The sequence below is a fragment of the Halichoerus grypus genome, chromosome 7 (assembly GCF_964656455.1).
Source record: "Halichoerus grypus chromosome 7, mHalGry1.hap1.1, whole genome shotgun sequence".
Classification (NCBI taxonomy): domain Eukaryota; kingdom Metazoa; phylum Chordata; class Mammalia; order Carnivora; family Phocidae; genus Halichoerus; species Halichoerus grypus.
The window spans coordinates 116,712,973-116,733,758 of NC_135718.1; the positions used below are offsets into that span (position 1 = coordinate 116,712,973).

Genomic DNA, 20,786 nt, shown 5'->3' on the forward strand with positions numbered 1-20,786 from the left:
AACCAGAAAACAGGAACACTTGACTATTTAGAAAAACAGGTAACCAACACTTTTCAGATTTGCATACGATTCTTTAATTACCAGGAGAAAAGGTATTATTTCATGAAAAAGTCAAATTGGACAGAATACGTATTCTGGGTATATAAAGGTGCCCCGTTGACCACAGCAACTGGAGGGTGTGTTCCTTGTCGTCTGGATTCCCAGGCTCTGTGATAACCAGGAGACAGCCCAGTGCAGGGGTGTACGTGGCCAATGGAAGAACACCTCCCAGCACCACCACTACGGCTGTGAGGCATTGGGCAAATTACTCTCTTCACCCTTATCCATCTACTAGGGTTCTTATGAGAATTAAGGGGATCATCTGTGTAAAGCTCTTAGCAGCATGCCACATGGTAAGTTTTGAAAAGATAGTTATTGGTGGGGCGCCTGGGTGGCTCAGTGGTTAAGCATCTGTCTTTGGCTCAGGTCATGATCTCAGGGTCCTGGGATTGAGACCTGAATCGGGCTCCCTGCTCAGCAGGGAGTCTGCTTCTCCCTCTCTCTCTGCCCCTCTCCTCCCCCCGCCCACCCAGCTCGTGCTCTCTCTCTCTCTCAAATAAACCAATAAAATCTTTAAAAAAAGATAGCTATTGGTACTCACTGTTCTGGGTAGGCTGTCACCTAATCATCTGTAATTTCTATTGGGAGAAAGAAGGTGATTTTTACACCTCATAGCAAGTTTATTAGGTGTATTAATCACAGGGTTACCTGTGTATGGATCTTAAGCCAGGAAATATAGATTAGAATTTAGTTTAGAGGCTTTAATCCCCAAGCCCACCTGAATCAAAACACCAGAATTCTTTGGTTGAGTTTAATAGACCATTTATGCTTGTGGATGGCTACACCAGATCAGAGCTCATGACTTCACTTGCCCAGGGGTGCCATGTCAGGGAAGGTGCATTTGATGGGAATCTTGAGGATGACTAGGAACACCCAAGGTGGTCTTCCTACTAAGACGAGCTAATCTAAAGAATTGCTTTAATAGGCTTCTAAGTTGCTAATGATCACACAGTCCTAAGGTGGTGTGACCTAACGAGAAAGGTGAATCGCCTATGTCATTACCGCTAAGTGGCATTACTTTAACAAAACTGGCAGATCTTCACTTTCCCAGTGTTCTCCTTGGTGCAAGAAACTGGGTGCTGGCTTAATAACCTGAGGCCATAAAGTACTGTAACATGTTAGCTCATGATGGGTGGCAACAGGTTTGTTTTTCATGATTATGTAATCTGAATTCCTTTTCCAAGAAAGGATTTGGAAATGAACTATTAAATTGGATTGCCAGCAAGCATATAGTCTAAATGCACATATATGTTAACCATGACAAACTTGGATCCTTCTCAAACTGTCCCCTCAACCCCATACAAATCTGTAAACTATAAATGAAGGGTGACCCATGAGAAAGGTTCTCCAATAGCTAGCTGAGGTTTCCATAAGGCATTAAAATGACTACTAAGGATTTTTAGGGAGGGTATTTGATCTGCTCAGTCTTAAATAGCAACCTAATCAGGCAGGCAATCTGGGCACTTGGTACACAAGTACCCATATTAAATTTGCTTTAAAGACTAATATGGTGTTGAAATATCATGTAAAGAGTGCCTACTAGAGTAGGTTCAAAGACTTTAGGTGCTAGTTGGGTATTTATTGACTAGAATGTCATTTAGAAGAGCGTTCACATTGTTCTTAACTCTCAGGACAAAGCTTAAAACCACAGCAAGTAACTGCTTGGGGTTTTGCATTCCACAGTCTTGGACTCAGAGCAAGCTTCCTGTTCCCTCTTGGCTGGCAGACCCGAAGGCCAGACGATGAATGGTTTGATTCTTGTAGTTGGAGAATCTGCTCTGGCTTTCAGCCCTTAAGGTTCTTGGTGCCAGACCAGGTGTTATTATTTTTTTAGGTTCCTCCTAGAGATTTGGATTTCACTTGAAGATAACAGCAAGAAAACAGACTGAGTTAGGCATTTGGGCAAAGACCATATCTAAAAAGTTCCACACACCCATGTATATCCCAAAAAGGAGTGTTTTGGAACAGCCAAGAACCAAACTTGGAAACCCTACTGATTCCCTGGGATCTTCTTGGTAGGTTTCAGGAATTAAGAGGAAAAAAAAAAGAAGAAGAAGAAAACAATACAAGATTCTTGGGCCAACATTTTTTTTTTCCTGGAGGAAATGGCCACATTTTAAGTGGTATGATAACTCTATGCTTTCCTACACAACTTGTATATACAGCTGTATGTTTTTGATGAGCTGAAAGTCAAATGGTAAGATTTCCTCTACTGTCTTCACCACTTAAAAGGGGGAGGGCACCAGGTCAGAATGTATTAGAAACTGAATGAGGGAGATAAAGTTGTAACTCTGGCTGTGTGTGTGTGTGTGTGTGTGTGTGTACGCACGCACGCATGTGGGGGGGTGTAACTATATAATTTATCTATATAGGTGACAGATAGATGGGAAACTCCAGAACTTGTCCTCATATGGAGTAGTTATGAGCCTGCTTCGAATTTTAAGTGGAAAACAAATTAAGAGGATACTAGAACATTAGTTATTCAAATAGCAGGCCCAAATTAATTGCTTAGGGAAAACCGTTAATCTTTTCTTCTCTGCCCCATTATTCCGGCAATTTTAAAGGTCTTATCGTCAATTTTAAAAGATCTTGAAGGGGTGGGGTTGGAGGTGGAGGGTTGAATTTTAACTTGGCTGAACTGGGGCCTAATTTCCTTGGCAGTTCAGAAGCTCTTAATGAAGGCTTTCTGCCAGACAGAACCAGCACAGGCCACTACTCAGTCACACTGAGGCCCGTCCCTGACCCTTCTTCAGAGAAAAGGAGGCTTACGTCCTTCTCCTGTGAGGCAGCCCCTCCCTTGGGTAGGGCAGACAACCTTCCTCAGCGGCTACCCCCACCCCCATCACTGTGCTCTTTCTGACCTTTGTACCCCTGCCAGATTCTGACTGGACTTCTTGCTCCTCACTTCTCTTTACCCCAAACTTTACCTCCTTGCAGGCCCACACCAGGTCCTCAAAAAATACCCAACAAAGGACCTCAAGCCAATGGCACTCTCCTTCTTGTAAGCCGTCATTAAATTGCTGCAATTTTTACTATTTCTGATAGAATCTTTGAGCTAGCTGGTCAACCAGAGACAAAAGCCCTTCTCTTTTCTTTCCTCGCTATACTCTTTCTTTTCCTTAAAAAAAAAAAAAAAAAAAAAGAACTTTATGATCTCTCTGCCAGGTGTATCATTGTTTACTGTATGCATGGAGCTAGAACATAATCTAGTTTTCACTACTGTTGTATGCAGGCATTATGTTATTTCAACTTCTCAATCCACTGCACATCTAGCCCATATCTGGTTTTTGCAGAAGTTCTCTGACATTAGAACTTAAAAGCAGTCTTAAAGAATGACAGCTATTTCTCCAACCAGGACAGGAGGAACTGAGGAAAAAAGTAGTATATAGAGGGTATATTATGTTACTTACATTCCTCTAGTGTGGGGAACATATGCAGAGAAGTGACATGGAGAAGCTTTTCAGAAATATGGTCCAAAGACACCAGGGGAAACCCTTTCTCTATTGACAAAAATGTCTTCAAGGCTTTCTATAACAAACAAAAAGTAAAAATGTTTCTCTACTTAGGCCTCATTAAGTTTTTTAAACCTCCCTTTAAAATAATAGAGGTAGATACAGGGATACAGGGAATAGAGCTCCCATGAAGAAGTAATTCTTTCTCATGAGTCTAGACCTCTACCTAGGGAAGTCTAAAGGAAATTGAGTGCAGTCAACCTGCAAGGGTGAGCAGAGATAATTGAAATGCACTGATAATTCAGAATCTCATTTCCACCTCATTAATTTCAACCTCTGTTCCCTTCTAAAGAAAAGCAAAGTAGACCAAATTGAAGATAATATCCTGTCCCCACAACTGCCTTCCCCCACCCTCTGAGGTGCTCAGTCAGTTGGGTGGAAGATCATTATCACAGGGAGGAGGCAAAGCTAGTGGCCCACGTGATTCAGAGTCCAGCTAGCCTTCTACACCCCACCCCACATTACTTAACTGTTCAAAGATTGCAGGTCGGTGTCACTCATTTGACATTGATGAGAATTAATATGAAAATCATTTCTGGTCATGATATGTTTCCCATTTGCAAATACCCTAGATTTTGCCAAGTTTGGGAACCTTAGCCTAATTACGGCTCAAGAAATTACTACTTGACTACAGTTGGTAAACTACGTATTTTTGCCCTCCCTCCCATTCTTTGGGAAGGAAGAGGTGGATTTTGCATTATTTTCAGTAGGACGAGCCTATATATTAATTACTGCACAATGATTGAGGCTTTGTCTCTCCCATATATTTTCCCCTGTCATTTTATAATGCATATTCTTCCTATTATGGTATAAGGAGAAGGGCGCTTTACTGTTATAAGTCATTATAAAAAAAAAGACACCTATTTTCTTGCAAGGAGAATTTCAGGATTCTCAAATACTAAGTAACACATCTGGGTGCTAATGTGGAGAATATCGGACATTAGTTAAGTATTCCTAAACAATTAGGCTCAAGTACAAAAGAAAGAATATTCAGAGTCATAGAAAGCCATGGTGAAGAGAGAGGAGGAAATCAAGACCAGCTTAGAATGTCCAGTAACAGGATTATTATTACGACCACTTATGGAGTTTACATTTTGATAATCTTTGACACTGAAATATTGTCTCTAAGTGGCAACATTTTTGACTGGAAAAATACAAGTAAGGGGGAATTTGTGGAAGCAGTTCCCTAGCCCAGTAATTCTATTGCACGTCAAAAGTACCTGCAAGTCCAGCCTTGGGAATAGTAATGAGGAAAAAATTCTCCACCCTTATCAAGGTACCTGGTATGAGGAAATAAAATGCATATGCTAACGGCATAGAAATAAAGATTGAGAAGAGTCAAATCCTTCTAGCAGGGTATGATGGTTGATTTTATGTGTCAACTTGGCGAGACTATAAGACCCAGTTTTTCAACCAAATACTAAGCTAGCTGTTGCTGTGGAGATATTTTGTATATGTGGTTAATATATAAGATCAGTTGACTTTAAATAAAGGAGATAATTCTAGATAATGAGGGTGGGCCTCATCCAATCAGCTGAAAGGCTTCAAGAGCAAAACAGATTTCCCTGAGGAAATAAAAAAGAAGCCTCATGATTACAGCATCAGCTTCTAACCGAGAGTTTTCAGCCTGCTGCACTGACCTGCAGATTTCAGATTTGTTACACCAATAATGTATGTATGTATGTATGTGTGTATGTATGTATGTATGGATCAAATTACCTATCTATCTATCATCTATCTATCTATCTCTCTATCTATCATCTATCATCTATCTTACTGGTTCTCCTTCTCTGGAGAACCTTGATACAGAGAATAAATAGGGAAGACCTGGGGAAGAGATATTTGAATGAAACCTCAAGGAATAAGGAGCCAACTTATGAAAAGTAAAGGTTAATTATGTTCCTTGCAGAGGAAAGAGCATACCCAAAGGCCCTGAGATAGGAAGGAACTTGGCATAAATAAGGAAGTGAAAAGGAAATCAGGATGTCCTAGGCACAAGGAACAAAAGAGAAATGGCCCAAGATGAGGTGGGAGAGAATTGCAGAGGTCATCATGCAGGACTCTTAGTAAAATATTTGGACTTTTTTTCAAATTATTGTAGGAGGCCACTGAAGGTTTTTAACCTGGAGAAAAATGGCTGCCTCATGGAGAATGGAATGTAGGCAAACTCTTAGATTACTGTAGTGGTCCAGGTGGGATATGTGTGTGCTGGGAGAGATGATGAGAAGATGTGGGCTTATTCAAGGTTATATGACAGCAGGCATGAAGAAGGTGGGAAGTTAGGACATCAAGGATGCTCCTAGGTTTCTGACTGGTACAGCTGGGTGGATGGTGGTGATAATAAATACAGTCGGGTAGACTGAAAGAGGAACAGGATTTTAAAAATGTGAATAAAGAGGGGCGCCTGCGTGGCTCAGTCATTAAGTGTCTGCCTTCGGCTCAGGTCATGATCCCAGGGTCCTGGGATCAAGCCCCGCATCGGGCTCCCTGCTCCGCGGGAAGCCAGCTTCTCCCTCTCCCACTCCCCCTGCTTGTGTTCCCTCTCTCGCTGTGTCTCTCTCTGTCAAATAAATAAATAAATATTTTTTTTAAAAATGTGAATAAAGAATTAGTTTTGGGGCGCCTAGCTGGCTCAGTTGGTGGAGCATGCAACTCTTGATCTTAGGGTTGTGAGTTTGAGCCCCATATTGAGCGTAGAGCTTACTTTAAAAAAAAAAAAAAAAAGAATTTAGTTTTAATATGAAGCTCAGAAGAGAGATTTCAGCATGAGTTGTACATTTGAGAGTCATCAGTCACAGATGACATTTGAAGCCATGTGAATAGATGTGATTAATCTAGGAGAGAAGGAAATTAATCAAGGACAGAGAGTGCCCAGGACTGAACTCTGAGTAATTCTAACATTTAGAGATAGGGTAGAAAAGAGGTGGCTAGAGAAATGGGGGAGAGCGTGGGGAAAGTGTGCCAAGGGGTTTATGTTTCAAGAAAGAGGTAGTAATCAACTGTGTGAAATGCTGCCAAGAAACCAAGGAAAATGAGGACAGAAAAATGAATATAGGGTTTGGGACCTGGCCTACCACACTGAGTTCTGATGTCTGGGTGTCCGCTTATTTATTTCATGCCTCTCACTTAACATTCACACACATTTATAACAAGTAGACCACTCGCCATGGCTCATTTCCAGGAGAGCACTGGACTTCCTAGGTATTGATTTTCATAATTGGATGTACATGGGGCCTGTTTGTTTGTTCTGAAGGAGGAGGAAGGAAAGAAGTTGGTGCGTGGGCACCTGGGGATGAGGAAGGAAAAGAGAGATAAGGAAAGGAGAGACAGGATGTTCTGCATTCCCCAGCCTGGCCTTAGATATGATGTCTGATCTATAGGAAGCACCTTATACAAAAGATGACTTGTTTTGAAGATTCAAGGATCCCAAATTCTAGGCTGGGAGACTTATTCTCTCTTTTAATATTGTTTTCTTCCCCTTCATTACATTTAGCACAACTTGTAATTATGAATATATTTGGTATAATCATTTATTTAACATTTAGGTCTGCACTAGCTGTCACTCGCATGACACAAAGAGCCTGTGTGGTTGTAACGTCTTGTATCTACTGTCTAGCACAAGACCTGGAAAGTAGTAAGTGCTCAAGATACAGTTGTTGATGGGGCGCCTGGGTGGCTCAGTCATTAAGCATCTGCTTTCAGCTCAGGTCATGATCCCAGAGTCCTGGGATTGAGCCCCGCATTGGGCTCTCTGCTCCGCGGGAAGCCTGCTTCTCCCTCTCCCACTCCCCCTGCTTGTGTTCCCTCTCTCGCTGTGTCTCTCCCTGTCAAATAAATAAATAAAATCTTAAAAAAAAAAAAAGATACAGTTGTTGAATTAATAAGTGATGATAGTTTATGTAGGAATGGAAAATTGCAGCCATAAGTTTCCAGGCATAAATAAGTTAGTGAACTAAAAGTCAGTGGTCTTCTATGTTTTTCCATATATTAATTTGCTGCCTGTTTGCACTGCTCTCCTCCTTCAATAGAGAAGTGGGCTCAGGCACTGCAAATTTTAGAAACTATATGGGAAAAACACAAGACATTGAGAAAATTTTATGTACTCACTTACTTTTTCAGGGATTTTAGAAAAGACAAACCATTATTTTCTTTTGTATTTGTAAACCATTATTTGTATTTTACCTATAGAATGCTTCAGTACTTACACGGACTTCTGTACTGGTGTTTGGGGATTGAAAGATGGTTTATGATTGACAGGTCCATAAAAATCCAGATGCACAGTTAACCGTAGTTCTAGAACCACAGGGAGTCCACTACTTGTGTGTTTCCTAGAGCACTGGCCCAAACCATCAAAATAGGAGGTTTGCAGAAAGGAACAAATGCACCAGAAGACTTGTTTCCGAAAAATCAAAGAATCATACAATTTTAGAGTTAAAAGAGACTTTAGGCCAATTCCCCTTAATGTATAATCTGGGAAACAAGGACCTCTAAGTGAATTGTAGAGTCAGATGACCAGTTTTCAGCTTGTAATGATGTCACTCATGTCTGACCTCAAGCTCTGATCCTAAATTCTGTGTGTGTGTAACTTTGGGTAAATAGTGAATGCCTCCTTAGAACCAATACTGATGCACATAATATAAATGAGTCCACGGTTCTAGCCTTGGTGATTTACCTTGAGTGAGAAATAATCCCCAAATATATTTATTTCATAACCTGGGAATTTTTATATTAGGTTTTCTCCAAAGTGAGGCCCTGCTGAGCCACTCTGATGAAATCCCATGTTTCGTACCAAAAAAAAAAATGTCACTTTCTCCCCTTACAAACCCTTGCTGAGACACTGGTGAGCTCACCATGTGTCATGTAGTGAGACCAGAGCCATGTGTTCCAACAGCCCAGGCACAGCTCTCACCAGCTGGGGGGGGGGGGGGGGGGTGTACATGAATCACAAATCACAATTTTTTGTAACTCACTTATTTCTGTGCATTTTTGAGGAAATTGGTAGTTTTGTGGCCATGTATTAATATTTACTTTCTTGGTAACAGATTTTGGTTAAGAAATGACTAATTATCCATAAATACAAGACATTTTCTCAAATTATTTCTCTAGAGTACTTGCTTTCCACACTGGCTTTGCTGATTGCAAATCAGTAAAAACGAGAATTCAGTCATATATATAAAACATTCATAAAGATGTAAGTAACTTTACAGAACAGCTATTATATAGATTAAAAATTTTTGTTCCTTATTACAGCATTGGTTTTTTTTTTTTCCTTTGTATGATTTTCAAATCCTAGGAGTTCTGCAGTTAGAATCCTTCCATGGCCTTCATTTACAATTTGTACAGCAAAGTGCTATTTTAGCCAGAAATGGTATTTCCATGCTCCTACTAAAGGATTGTTTTCTTAAATCCCAGTCCTGTTTTCATGATTTGATGATGCCATAATTTTTTTGAATTTTTATGCCAAGTCTCATTTAATTTGAACGCTTCTCTTTTAAATTAAAGAATATAGGAAAATGTGGTAATAATCTTCTTTCAAGAAAACAAGCTATTGAACATTCTCCCCATATTCTATTATTTAAAAAACCCACACCATCCATCTTGATCAGAAAGTATGTATTCATTCAAAATGCTGTTATTAGTCATAGGAAGGTATCTAAAGATGACAACAAAGACCTGTTTCTGTCTAAATACGGAACATGTCTTACTCAGCTGTGTATTATCAGCACTTAGCAAACAGTAGGGGATTATTAAATATTTCTGAAATAATGTTAAGATCAACTATGTACACCGAAAATAATTAGTATAGTTAATCTGTAGTCTATAAGAAATAGATTAAATTTAACATAAATACAATCATAAATGTTTATAAGGAGTTTGTAGAAAAACTGGGTAGAAAAGAGGCTCTCTTTAATTGGGAAAAATATCACAAAAAGAGTCCATTGACTTTATAGAACATATGGAGCTGGCTTGGCAGATGGGTAGGAGTAGGTGGTTCCCGGCGAGCAGAAAGGCCCCACAAGTCCATCTTCCTGCTTCTTGTCAGAAGAGAAGAAGATGTACACACTAAGTGTTTCTCTCTGTTTTTAAATAAGGCTCATGTAGTTATGACACTTGGTCTCTATTTATATGTGCATGCTTGCTGAGCTTACTTTTCTCCTCCTTCCTGGACAAGTCTACTATGATTAACTTATCAGCTATTTTAATGGAATAATTCCAGTGGAAACAAATGGTTGACAAAACTGAATTGATAGGATTGACTAGTTATTTTGGTGCCCTATACAGAGCTTACCTAAGGATTCAGGTCTCCTGACTTCAAATCCAGATCATAGACCATGGGGTGTGTGCATCAGAAAAGTTATGTATAAATTTAATAAAATTTAAAAATTAAAATCAACAGTCGTGTTCACATTTTAAAGGAGCCTGGGGTTATACTTATGGTTACTTGTTTTTAATGAAAATTCCTTCTACCCAATCTAAAACAAATGTGTTTTCTAAGTTTGAAAATTTTTTTAAAGATTTTATTTTTTATTTGAGAGAGAGAGAGAGAACATGGGCACACGAGCAGGGGCAGGGGGCGGTCGGGGGCAGAGGGAGAAGGAGAAGCAGGCTCCCCGCTGAGCAAAGAGACCAACATGGGGCTTGATCCCAGGACCCTGGGATCATGACCTGGGCTGAAGGCAGTTGCCCAACCATAAGTTTGAAATTTTTATATTGTCTTTCTCCAAAGTAAGGTACCTTTGAACTTACTCTGATAAGTCCAAATCTCAAATATCGTGCAAATGAAAATTTCATTTTCTCCCCTATATTGTTAAGTTTTGCATAGATTCTTCTAGACTTAAAAAAGAAAATCTTGTGTATGTCTCACCCAAAATATAGGATGACTCACAGTCAACATTTTGTAGTTGCTAATGCTTAACCTTGGCTTTTTCTTGCACTTAAGGGAAAGAAAAAAATATATTCAAAACACATAAAATGTTTGTTTGTATCAGTATAAAATTAAAGTGATTATCTCCAGGGAATATTAAAATGGAAATGGGATGTGAAAACAGATAATCCACCTTTTAACCAAATACTTCAATATTGTTTGAAATGAGAACACATTTTTTAAAAATATATATTTATAAACTTCTAATTATTATTAGGTTTTTAACTTCATTATTTCATATTTATACAAAATTAACCAGAATTGTGTGACAAACCCCCATATAGTCATTAGTCAGTTTTAACAATCATCAACTCATTGACAATCTTGTTTTATATATATTCCTATTCATTTCCCACCTCTGTCTTTTTTGGAAACAAAATCCAGATATAACATTTACCTATAAATATTTCAATATATATTTCTACAAGAAGGACACTCTTTATTTTTAACATAAAGACCATACCAGTTAGCATATCTCAAATATTTTACAATAATTCCTTAATATCTATTCAGTGTTCAAATGTCCTCATAAAAGGCATAAACAGCTTTTTTTTAGAGTTTATTTAAATTAGGATACAAATAAGGTCACATGTGGTGATAGCTGATACATCTACATCTTTTAAGTCTCTTTTAATCTATAGTTTATTCCTATTTCTTTCCCTTATCGCCGAAAGGTATTTATTTAAAAAAAATTTTTTTTAAAGATTTTATTTATTTATTTCACAGAGAGAGACACAGCGAGAGAGGGAACACAAGTAGGGGGAGCAGGAGAGGGAGAAGCAGGCTTCCCGCTGAGCAGGGAGCCTGATGCGGGGTTCGATGCGGGGCTCGATCCCAGGACCCTGGGATCATGACCTGAGCCAAAGGCAGACACTTAACGACTGAGCCAACCCGGCGCGCCAAAAAATATTTTCTTCTAGGGGCATCTGGGTGGCTCAGTTGGTTAGGCCAATGACTCTGGAAGAGATGCTGCAAGCAAGGATGGACTTGAGAGCTGTTCTCAGTGACTAGCCCTGGAAATTCTTGGGATAGATAGAGGTTGATTCTGTCAACTGGCAGGGAAACTAGGAGGGCCTAGGGTCATAAATAGGGACCAGGGTTGGGGGAAAATGTTTTAGTTCTGCCCTTTCCTCATCCCTGTATTGCGCTAGGCAGGTTTCCCCCTTCCTCTTGGTACTTACTGCACGGCCAGGATATCAGAGGACAGGCCAGAAGCAGTGGGTAACTAAGGTAGAGCTCCGACCTGATCTGGTTATAAGCAGAAGACCCTAAGTGTAGACAGTTTGACCAGTCCCTGAGAAAACCCTCTGCACACACACATATTCCTGCTCTCACCCTCCTGTGGGCATCCACTTGTATTACAGAGTGGCTGTCTCCAATAAGAGATTATTCAGAGGTTCTGTGGAGACCAGGTGAGCACAATACCACGTGTCTCCCGCAAAGGCCCATGACCACAAATACACACACCAATTCACCTGGAGAAGCACAATCTTGCTAGACATCTGCCCGTCTTCATGGGTGCAGTTTACGAATCAAGGCAGCTCAAGGCTCCGAAGGAACAAGGCTGAGCTCAGATGGCAGATTCTGAGAACTGTAAATTTGGAGAACAACAAACTGAACAACTTATGCCAGAGAAAGCAGAGCTCATGGAAAACAGAAACAGAAGTTAAAGCCAGAATAATAAATATACTTGAAGAGATGAGAGAATTTACTGGGAACAGAAAGTGAGAACAAGCAGCTGAATAAAAGAATTAGAATTATTAAGAATGTGGGTGCCTGGGTGGTTCGGTTGGTTAAGCATCTGCCTTCGGCTCAAGTCATGATTCAGGGTCCTGGGATCGAGCCCCGCATCAGGCTCCCTGCTTAGTGGGGAGTCTGCTTCTCCCTGTCCCTCTGCCCCTCCCCCCCCACTTGTGCGTGCTCTCTCTCTCTGATGCTCTCTCTCTCAAATAAATAAATAAAATCTTTTAAAAAATTATTAAGAATGAATTCTGCCAGACAGGGAAAGATAGTACTGCACAATATCATTTATATGTAGAATCTAAAAAAAAGTTAAACTAGTAGAAACAGAGAGTAGAACAGTGGTTGCCAGCGGCCGGGGTCTGGGGAAAATAGGGAGAGTTTGGTGAAAGGGTACGAAATTTCAGTTATAAGATGAATAAGGTCTGGGGATCTAATGTATAAAATAGTGACTATAGTTGATAACAGTGTATTGTATAATTGGAATTTGCTAAGAGAGTAGAACTAAAAATGTTCTCTCACACACACACAAAAGTAAGTATGCGATCAGGGAAATCCAAATCAAAACCGCAATGAGATACCACCTCACACCAGTCAGAATGGCTAAAATTAATAAGTCAGGAAATGACAGATGTTGGCGGGGATGCGGAGAAAGGGGAACCCTCCTACACTGTTGGTGGGAATGCAAGCTGGTGCAACCACTCTGGAAAACAGTATGGAGGTTCCTCAAAAAGTTGAAAATAGAGCTACCATAGATCCAGCAATTGCACTACTGGGTATTTACCCCAAAGATACAAATGTAGGGATCCGAAGGGGTACGTGCACCCCGATGTTTATAGCAGCAATGTCCACAATAGCCAAACTGTGGAAAGAGCCAAGATGTCCATCAACAGATGAATGGATAAAGAGGTGGTATATATATACAATGGAATATTATGCAGCCATCAAAAGGAATGAGATCTTGCCATTTGCAAAGACGTGGATAGAACTGGAGAGTGTTATGCTGAGCGAAATAAGTCAATCAGAGAAAGACATGTATCATATGACCTCACTGATATGAGGAATTCTTAATCTCAGGAAACAAACTGAGGGTTGCTGGAGTGGGGGGTGGGGTGGGAGGGATGGGGTGGCTGGGTGATAGACACTGGGGAGGTTATGTGCTATGGTGAGAGCTGTGAATTGTGCAAGACTATTGAATCACAGATCTGTACCTCTGAAACAAATAATGCAATATATGTTGAGAAAAATAAAGAGAAGATAGCAGGAGGCGAAGAATGAAGGGGGGGAAATCGGAGGGGGAGATGAACCATGAGAGACGATGGACTCTGAAGAACAAACTGAGGGTTCTAGAGGGGAGGGGGGTGGGAGGATGGGTTAGCCTGGTGATGGGTATTAAAGAGGGCACGTTCTGCATGGAGCACTGGGTGTTATGCACAAACAATGAATCATGGAACACTACATCTAAAACTAATGATGTAATGTATGGTGATTAACGTAACAATAAAAAAATTTAAGAAAAAGTAAGTATGCGAGATGATAGCTGTATTAGCTGAATGCACATATATATCAGATCATCACATTGTACCCTTGAAATACCTTACAATTTTATTTGTCAATTATACCTCAAGAAAGCTGAAAAAATAAAGTTAAACTTAAAATTTAAAGAGTCCTATAATTATGGAATAAAGAATTCAATGGATTGTTTAAATAATGAAAGTATCAAATAAATATTTGAGCTGGGGGATGAGGCCACAGAGTTTTCCCAGGAGGCATTGGGAAAGGATAGGGTAAAGAATGGGAAGGAAAGAGAAAAGAAATTTGGGGAATCAGACAAGTGTCAAAGTCCATTTGTTAGGGACACCAGAAGAACAAAAGGAAATGGAAGGCGGCCAATAGTTCAAGCAATAATGACCAAGAATTTTCTAATGTCACACGGCTAGTGAATGACAAAGCCAGGAGGTCAGCCCAGACAAGCGAGCTGAAGTACGTACCCTGGACGACTATTTACTGCCTTGGGTCTACTACGTCAGATGCCAGTCTGGAGACTGGAAACATCTGGAGGAGTAGAGTTCATGGCGGGAGTGGGGGTGGGGGTGTGGGGTGGACAGCAAGTGCAAAGATCCTGAGGTGGGGGCGTACTCGGCATGTTCAAGGAATGGCAGAATGCCAGTATCTTGCTTGGGAGTGGTGTGAGCCAGGGAAGAGTAGTTGGAAATTAGATGAGAGAGGTAGCCAATGGCTAGATCATTTGGGTCTTCATCTGTCGCTAAAAATTCGGGTTCTCTTTCACCACTTGAAAACTTTGTCTTTGCGAACTCTGCTAAATCAGGGGTGCCAACCATGGAGGGAAGCCCAGTGTGTGCCCTCTTATGTTAGTAAATTCTCTCTAGCCCCTACAACTTAGTATGTTAGAAGACACCTCTGCCTTCTGGTTGAGCAGAAGACACCTCAAAATCGAGCTTCCTAGGCAATTGCTTTCTGCCTGCTGGCCACAGGAAGTATCTTTTGATCCACGGTGGTCATTCCAAACCAGTCCTCTAATTGCCCTTGTCCAGGTCCGTGGGAATTACTCAGAAATGTTTGAAGTCCCAGAGCCAGGCCCACTCTGAGTCACCCCTTAGTCTAGGGGAGGTGGCCAGGAAGCAGCCAGGTCCTAGGGGAGGGCTTGATTTAGTGCTGTTGGATTCTCTTACACAGCCCTGCCCATACGCGTACGTAACCCTATCTCACCCCTGCAGGCTGGGGTGCCCATGTTCTTTAGAAAGGCATCCTAAACACGACCGATCCTTCCCTCCCCCAGCGAAGTTGGTTCCTTTTCACTAATCACAGCAGAAGGTTCCTTTCCTGTCCCATACCTCTCCAAGGGGTGCTGGCTGTAGCTTCCCACGTCAGAAACCCACGCCCCGTGTTCTTGTTTTACTTTCCAGTCGTCTCTGGATTTGCAGTCCGTCCAGGAGGCTGTCCATTCCTCACCTCCCTCAATCTGGTAGTTCAGTTTGCATTATTACTTGTTGACAATGTCATCTGGGTGTTGAAATTACATTTAAAAAATAAGCCCAGAACTAAGGAGATGTGGGGGGAAAAATAAACTAATGAATTGCCACCTATGGGGCTTTATTTAGATTTGTCATCTAGGACTCCCAGAAGGAGAAAAGCCAGTGGCCCAGAAGAGGGTAGCCCAGCTTCCTCCCATTGGATACAGTTTTGGAGGTTTTGTGTAGCTAGAAATACTAGCAAATGTAGACAACGTCACAAAGAGAGCCATATCTGGACTGGCCCCTGTATTCTGAACACCATAATTATGAGAAGGTCAAGACAGGCCCCCTAGCTCCAAATATTTTTCTTCTGAGGATGGTGGGAAAGGAGTGAAAAATGTACATCATATAGAGGGGAGTCTATAGATGTTTTTTACTCAGAAATGTCCTGGCTGACTTGACATCCCATAATAGTGTGCCTAACCAACACTTTATCTCCCATCAACAATAATTTTAAGATTGCACTCAGAATTTTTCTATCCCAGTTATTCTTAGCTACCTGGCACCTAGTCCCACTATCACACCACAAAATGGCAACAGGCAGATATTTTGGAGAAGATTAAATGGGGATAATTATAGCTATCATGTACCTGCCCTCATGCAGCTCAGGGAGGGTGTTGATGGCTCCTTGGCCAGCCATGGCAAATTCTATAGCAGTGTACCTTCCTAAGAGCTGGGCAAGGTAGGGATATACACAGGATGAAAAAATGTTCACTTCATGGATGGGAGATTCATAACTAACTATTCTTAGAAATTAGGGTATTTCTGACCTTTTGAGATTGCTGTCATGAGCAGAAATGACTCCTCCACACTCCCAGAAAGTGTGACCTCATGCCAGTCAAAAGCAACCTCTTGTGTGCTAGAAGGACCACGGACCCCACTTGCCACTTGCTGGACCTCATGAGGCTAGGAGATGAGAACATTAACTCTAGGCATCTCAGGAGCCAATGGAACAAACAGTAGCAAGGTATTAATGTTCTTTGAAAGGATCTGCTGTCTGATCTAACAGCACTTCCATTTCCCCTTTTGCTGTATACCCTCAGGTGTATACACCTGGGAAAGGAAGGATTTGAAATAATTGTAGACAAAGACTCTGGCTATGTGTCTTCTCATTAGCACAATTTAATATCAGCCAGGTAGAGCTGTCCCCTGGTAAATCACTGTCATGGAAACTTAGAACACACTCTATCCTGATGTTTTTATTACCCCTGCTTTTACCATCCCATCCAATTTCAGCCACCACCTAACCCCAGTCCTGACATACAGTGGTATTTGATAAACTTTGCAGCAACACGATGGATGAAAATGAACACGAACTTCAGAAGGAGAAATGAGGAGGTGTGAATCTTGGTTCTACCATTCACTTAGGCACTTACTGTCTTAGTACATGTCTAAGTACAAGGTACATAATGTTGTGAGGTCTCGATTTATTTCTCTGCGAAGCAACAACAAACAGTAACCTGAATGTATTAGTCTGCCCAGGCCGCCATAACAAAGTACTACAGACTATGGGGCTTAAACAACAGGTAGTGATTTTCTTACAGTTCTGGAGGCTGGAAGTCCATGGTTAAGGTGCTGGCAGAGTTAATTTCTGGGGAGACCTTTCTCCTTGCTCTCTTTCTTGCTATGTCCTCACATGGCCCTTCTTCTATGCCTGCATAGAGAGAGAGGAACTCTGTTGTCTTTCCCTCCGGTTAGAAGGATACTGGTCCTATTGGATTAGGGCCTCACCCTTATGACCTCATTTAACCTTAAATATCTCCATAAAGGTCTTACTTACAAATATGGTCATATTGGGGGTTAGGACTTCAACATATGAATTTTGGAAGAACACAATTCAGTTTATAATACTCAAACACTGTCACAAGGATTACTTCAGATTATATTTCACGGGACCTAGTCTACCTAGAGCATAGCAAATGCTCAGTGGATATTGGTTCCCTTACCTTCTACCCTAGGTCATTTCCCTCCCTAGTGGGTCACTTTCTTCTCTACACATGAGGAGCCAGGTTTGGCCCTTTGCATAGATGGTGTAGATAGTTACAGAGTAAACAGAGGGATTCCTAAGACTTCAGTTTGGTAAAAAAATTTCTCCATTCCCTTATTGGTGTGGTTTCCCCATTGTGGGCCCCCTCTCTTCCAGCCATTCTCTCCTTTCTGGGAACTGTTCTTCCCACACAAAGGGCTGGGTCCAGCCACAGCAGCCTGGTCCTTCTCCAAGATCCTGGGTTGACAACTCAAGCCATGTTCTTTCTCTTGAGAATTTGGATTTGAGATCCAGTCCCTGCTGAAGGAGAGAAAACCAGCCTGCAGAGGTAGAATGAGGTTAATGCTAGTATTGATAGGTAACATACTGAGAGCTCAGTGTATATCAGGTACTATTCTAAGAATTTTTCACATATTGACTAATTTAACCATTGCTACAACTCTACAAAGTAGGTATGTTTGTCATTTCCCCTTTTTACATCACTCCCCTTTTTGAGGAAATTCAGGTGAGAGTTATTTGCCCAGGGTCACATAGCTATTAAGCCTGGATATGGGCAAAAGTTGAGGATAGTACCCCCAGACAGAGGGAGAAAAGCAGAGTACCCTCATGGTTCTTTGGTCCCACCCTTCTTTCTCATGGATTCCATGACATGTTTCAGCATCCTGCCAATATATTCCTTTTTTGCTTGAACAATCTGAAGTGGGGTTTTGTTCTTAAACTGAGCGAGCTTATACTAAGACAGCTGACCTTGCCTAATAGATCTGCTGCACTCAACATTAGAGTATGTTTTTAAGATTAAAAACCATATGTAAATGACTATGAAAAATGTTTTCTTCTTTAAATGACTCTATTATAAAGTTTAAAATTGTTTAAATCACAATGACGAAGCTCTCCTAGAAGAGATTACAGGAGCAGTAAAAGCCTCCTTTTCCACCTAACACAATTTTGAGCAATAAGGCTTGGGTAAGCTTTTCATTAGCAGCACGCTGCACAGAGGTTGCGGTGATTTGATGTGTGCGTGCATATGCCAGTGTGAAGGGAGATAAGCTATGTGTTTCCTATCAAGCCTGAAAAGCTGGAAGACAATATTAGGGCTGGGGGAGGTGGGGAAAGTCAGCAAGCTGAGTCAGGTGAATATGATCAGGAAGCTTGGACCTTTAAAACATGATTCAAAGGGTTTGCAACCCCAGGTGAAATTAGTGGAGAGGATAATGAATACATTGAAATTGGTAAGACCCTTAATACTGCCTAGGTTTGATTTCTTTTAAATCTTGCTGAAAGTACCAATTATGCATGTGAATTACTCTTTCCAGAGTGTACTTGATAAATATACACTGCTGTTGTATAGACTTTTTAAAGAGAAACCAACTGGCTGAATCTTGTGCATTTTCATTGCAAAAACTAGGGATCTGCCTCGAGTGAATCTGCCTGACGTCCAGATAGCTAACTGAGATCACTGCCAATGTGGTCAACTGTAGTTACCAGAGGAGCTGGCAAAGTGTCTCAGGAGGACATATTCATCTTTCTCCTCCCAGCCTGAAAAAAATACAACATAAAAATGTTTGACATTCTTTCCAGAAGGAAGTAACAAGGAAATAATTCACTTGTGGCTTAGGTTGACAGGCGTGGGAATGGGGGCCCTTTCTTCTTTGGCTCAGGTCAGGGAGTCGTCCGTCCCTTTGGGAAGCAGAGAGCCTTCTGCTGAGAAGTGGGTAAAGGAAAGAGAAATAAAATGGAGAGGAAATGACCACAAGGCTCAGTGGCCAGAGAGGAGGGCGCGGCAGGAATGACAGCGTGAGACATTAGGACAGATGATGAACTGGAGAAGTATGTAACATAAAAGGGTGCAGGTATGGAGAGCCTCCAAAAGAGCCTGGAGAGCAAATCCAAATAAACGTTTGGCACTTTCATCTAATCTATACTTCCACAAAAGTCTCTCATTATTTTATGAATATTTGAGAAGAATGTGACTTACTGGCTTAGTCGACCTGGGGAAAGGCTGGGCTGTGGCCCCTTCTCTCCCCCTCAAAGATGCACCAGGAGGGAAGAAGGGCTCAGTTTCCTGTTTCAGAAATGATTTTTCTAAAGCAGGTACCATGAAACAATTTCTAAAGGGAGAACTTGTAATACCATGGTCACCGCATGGTACAACTCTAGAGGACGCCATTCACACTCCAGACTATTCTAGCTCATGGAGTGGCATTGTGTACTTTAAATCTTGCTGAAAGTACCAATTATGCATGTGAATTACTCTTTCTAGAGTGTGGCTGTACACAACAGCTCTACAGAAGCATGTAGCTTGAAAAAAATCACTAGATAACAAGAAGTTCATATCACAATTTGCTAATTTGTTTTCATTAACAAGGAGCTCTGAATGTATACTACAATTAAAGCACTCTTAAATTTGGTTCTCCCAAAGTGTTCTCTTTCTTTCCTTCTCTGTTGCTTAATATGTCTTTGTAGGTGTTAATGAGCTAGGCTTATTTTATTACATTTTTGCTGTTAGTCAGTGGTTCTGAGTTAGAGGGGGCCAGGATAACAGAATTACTTGGGAAATGTTTTCAAAATAGACCTGTCCAATACATCAACAGGAGAATGGATAAGCAAATTGTTATATGTATACGCACACACACACTGTAATTCCGTTTATATGAAGTTTGAGAACTAGCAAAACTACTGGTAGAAGTTAGCTTGGCAAGCTGATACTGACTGAAAAGTCACAGGAGGGAAATTTTTGTGCTGATGGACATTTTCTATATCTTGAACTGGGTGGTGGTCATATGGATGTATATGAAAAAATCATCAAGTGGTGTGTACACTTAGGATTGTGCTTTTGATTGAATGTGAATTATGTCTCAATAAAGTACTGTCTAAAAAAATGATAGATACACATATACAGATACCAACCGAAGCCTCCACCCTAGACTCAGGGACTAAGATGAATAAGATATGGGGAGTAGGGGATACAGAGAGCATGTGTATTTTTAAAAAGCTCCCCATTATTCTTTCCCACTGTTATTGTAAGCTTCCAAATATTCTATTAGGAATTGGAATTAGAGAAAGGATAAAAACAAATACACAAATAATATATACGATTTTAACATTTGTAGAAGGTCCCTAAAGATCATTAGTTTTCCTAAAAGGGTCTGCTCACTTTTGGTGAACTTGTTTTGTTTTGCTTTCAAGTGATTTCAGTGTTTCTGAAGGTATAAAATTAATAAATTAGTATGAGGAATATATTGAAGGTGAGAGGAATCATGAAGGCCCATGAGATTCTGCCTGTATTTATAGTTCGAGCCAGGCTTAGGACAGTTGAAGTATTTTGGGGGCTATCTAATATTGACAAGTTCCTAAAACTGCAAAGTTATAAAGTCAATCTGCAGTGATGTGTTTGGGACCCAGGCCATCAACCATCCTGTTCCCTCTGACGCATATTAAGGAGACTTGAGTGTGATGTAGACTTAGGAAATTTTTTTTCAATTTTTTTG

General features: G+C 40.8%; 1 protein-coding gene across 1 annotated transcript in view; it reads right to left on the reverse strand.

The window, feature by feature from the left end:
• CENPF (centromere protein F) overlaps positions 1 to 20,786 on the reverse strand; it is a 101,517-nt gene that overhangs the window by 78,430 nt on the left and 2,301 nt on the right. The window contains exon 2 of the mRNA XM_036099982.2: positions 16,854 to 16,965. The gene's annotated coding sequence lies outside the window, so the exon portion shown is untranslated. The remainder of the gene's footprint in view (positions 1 to 16,853; positions 16,966 to 20,786) is intronic.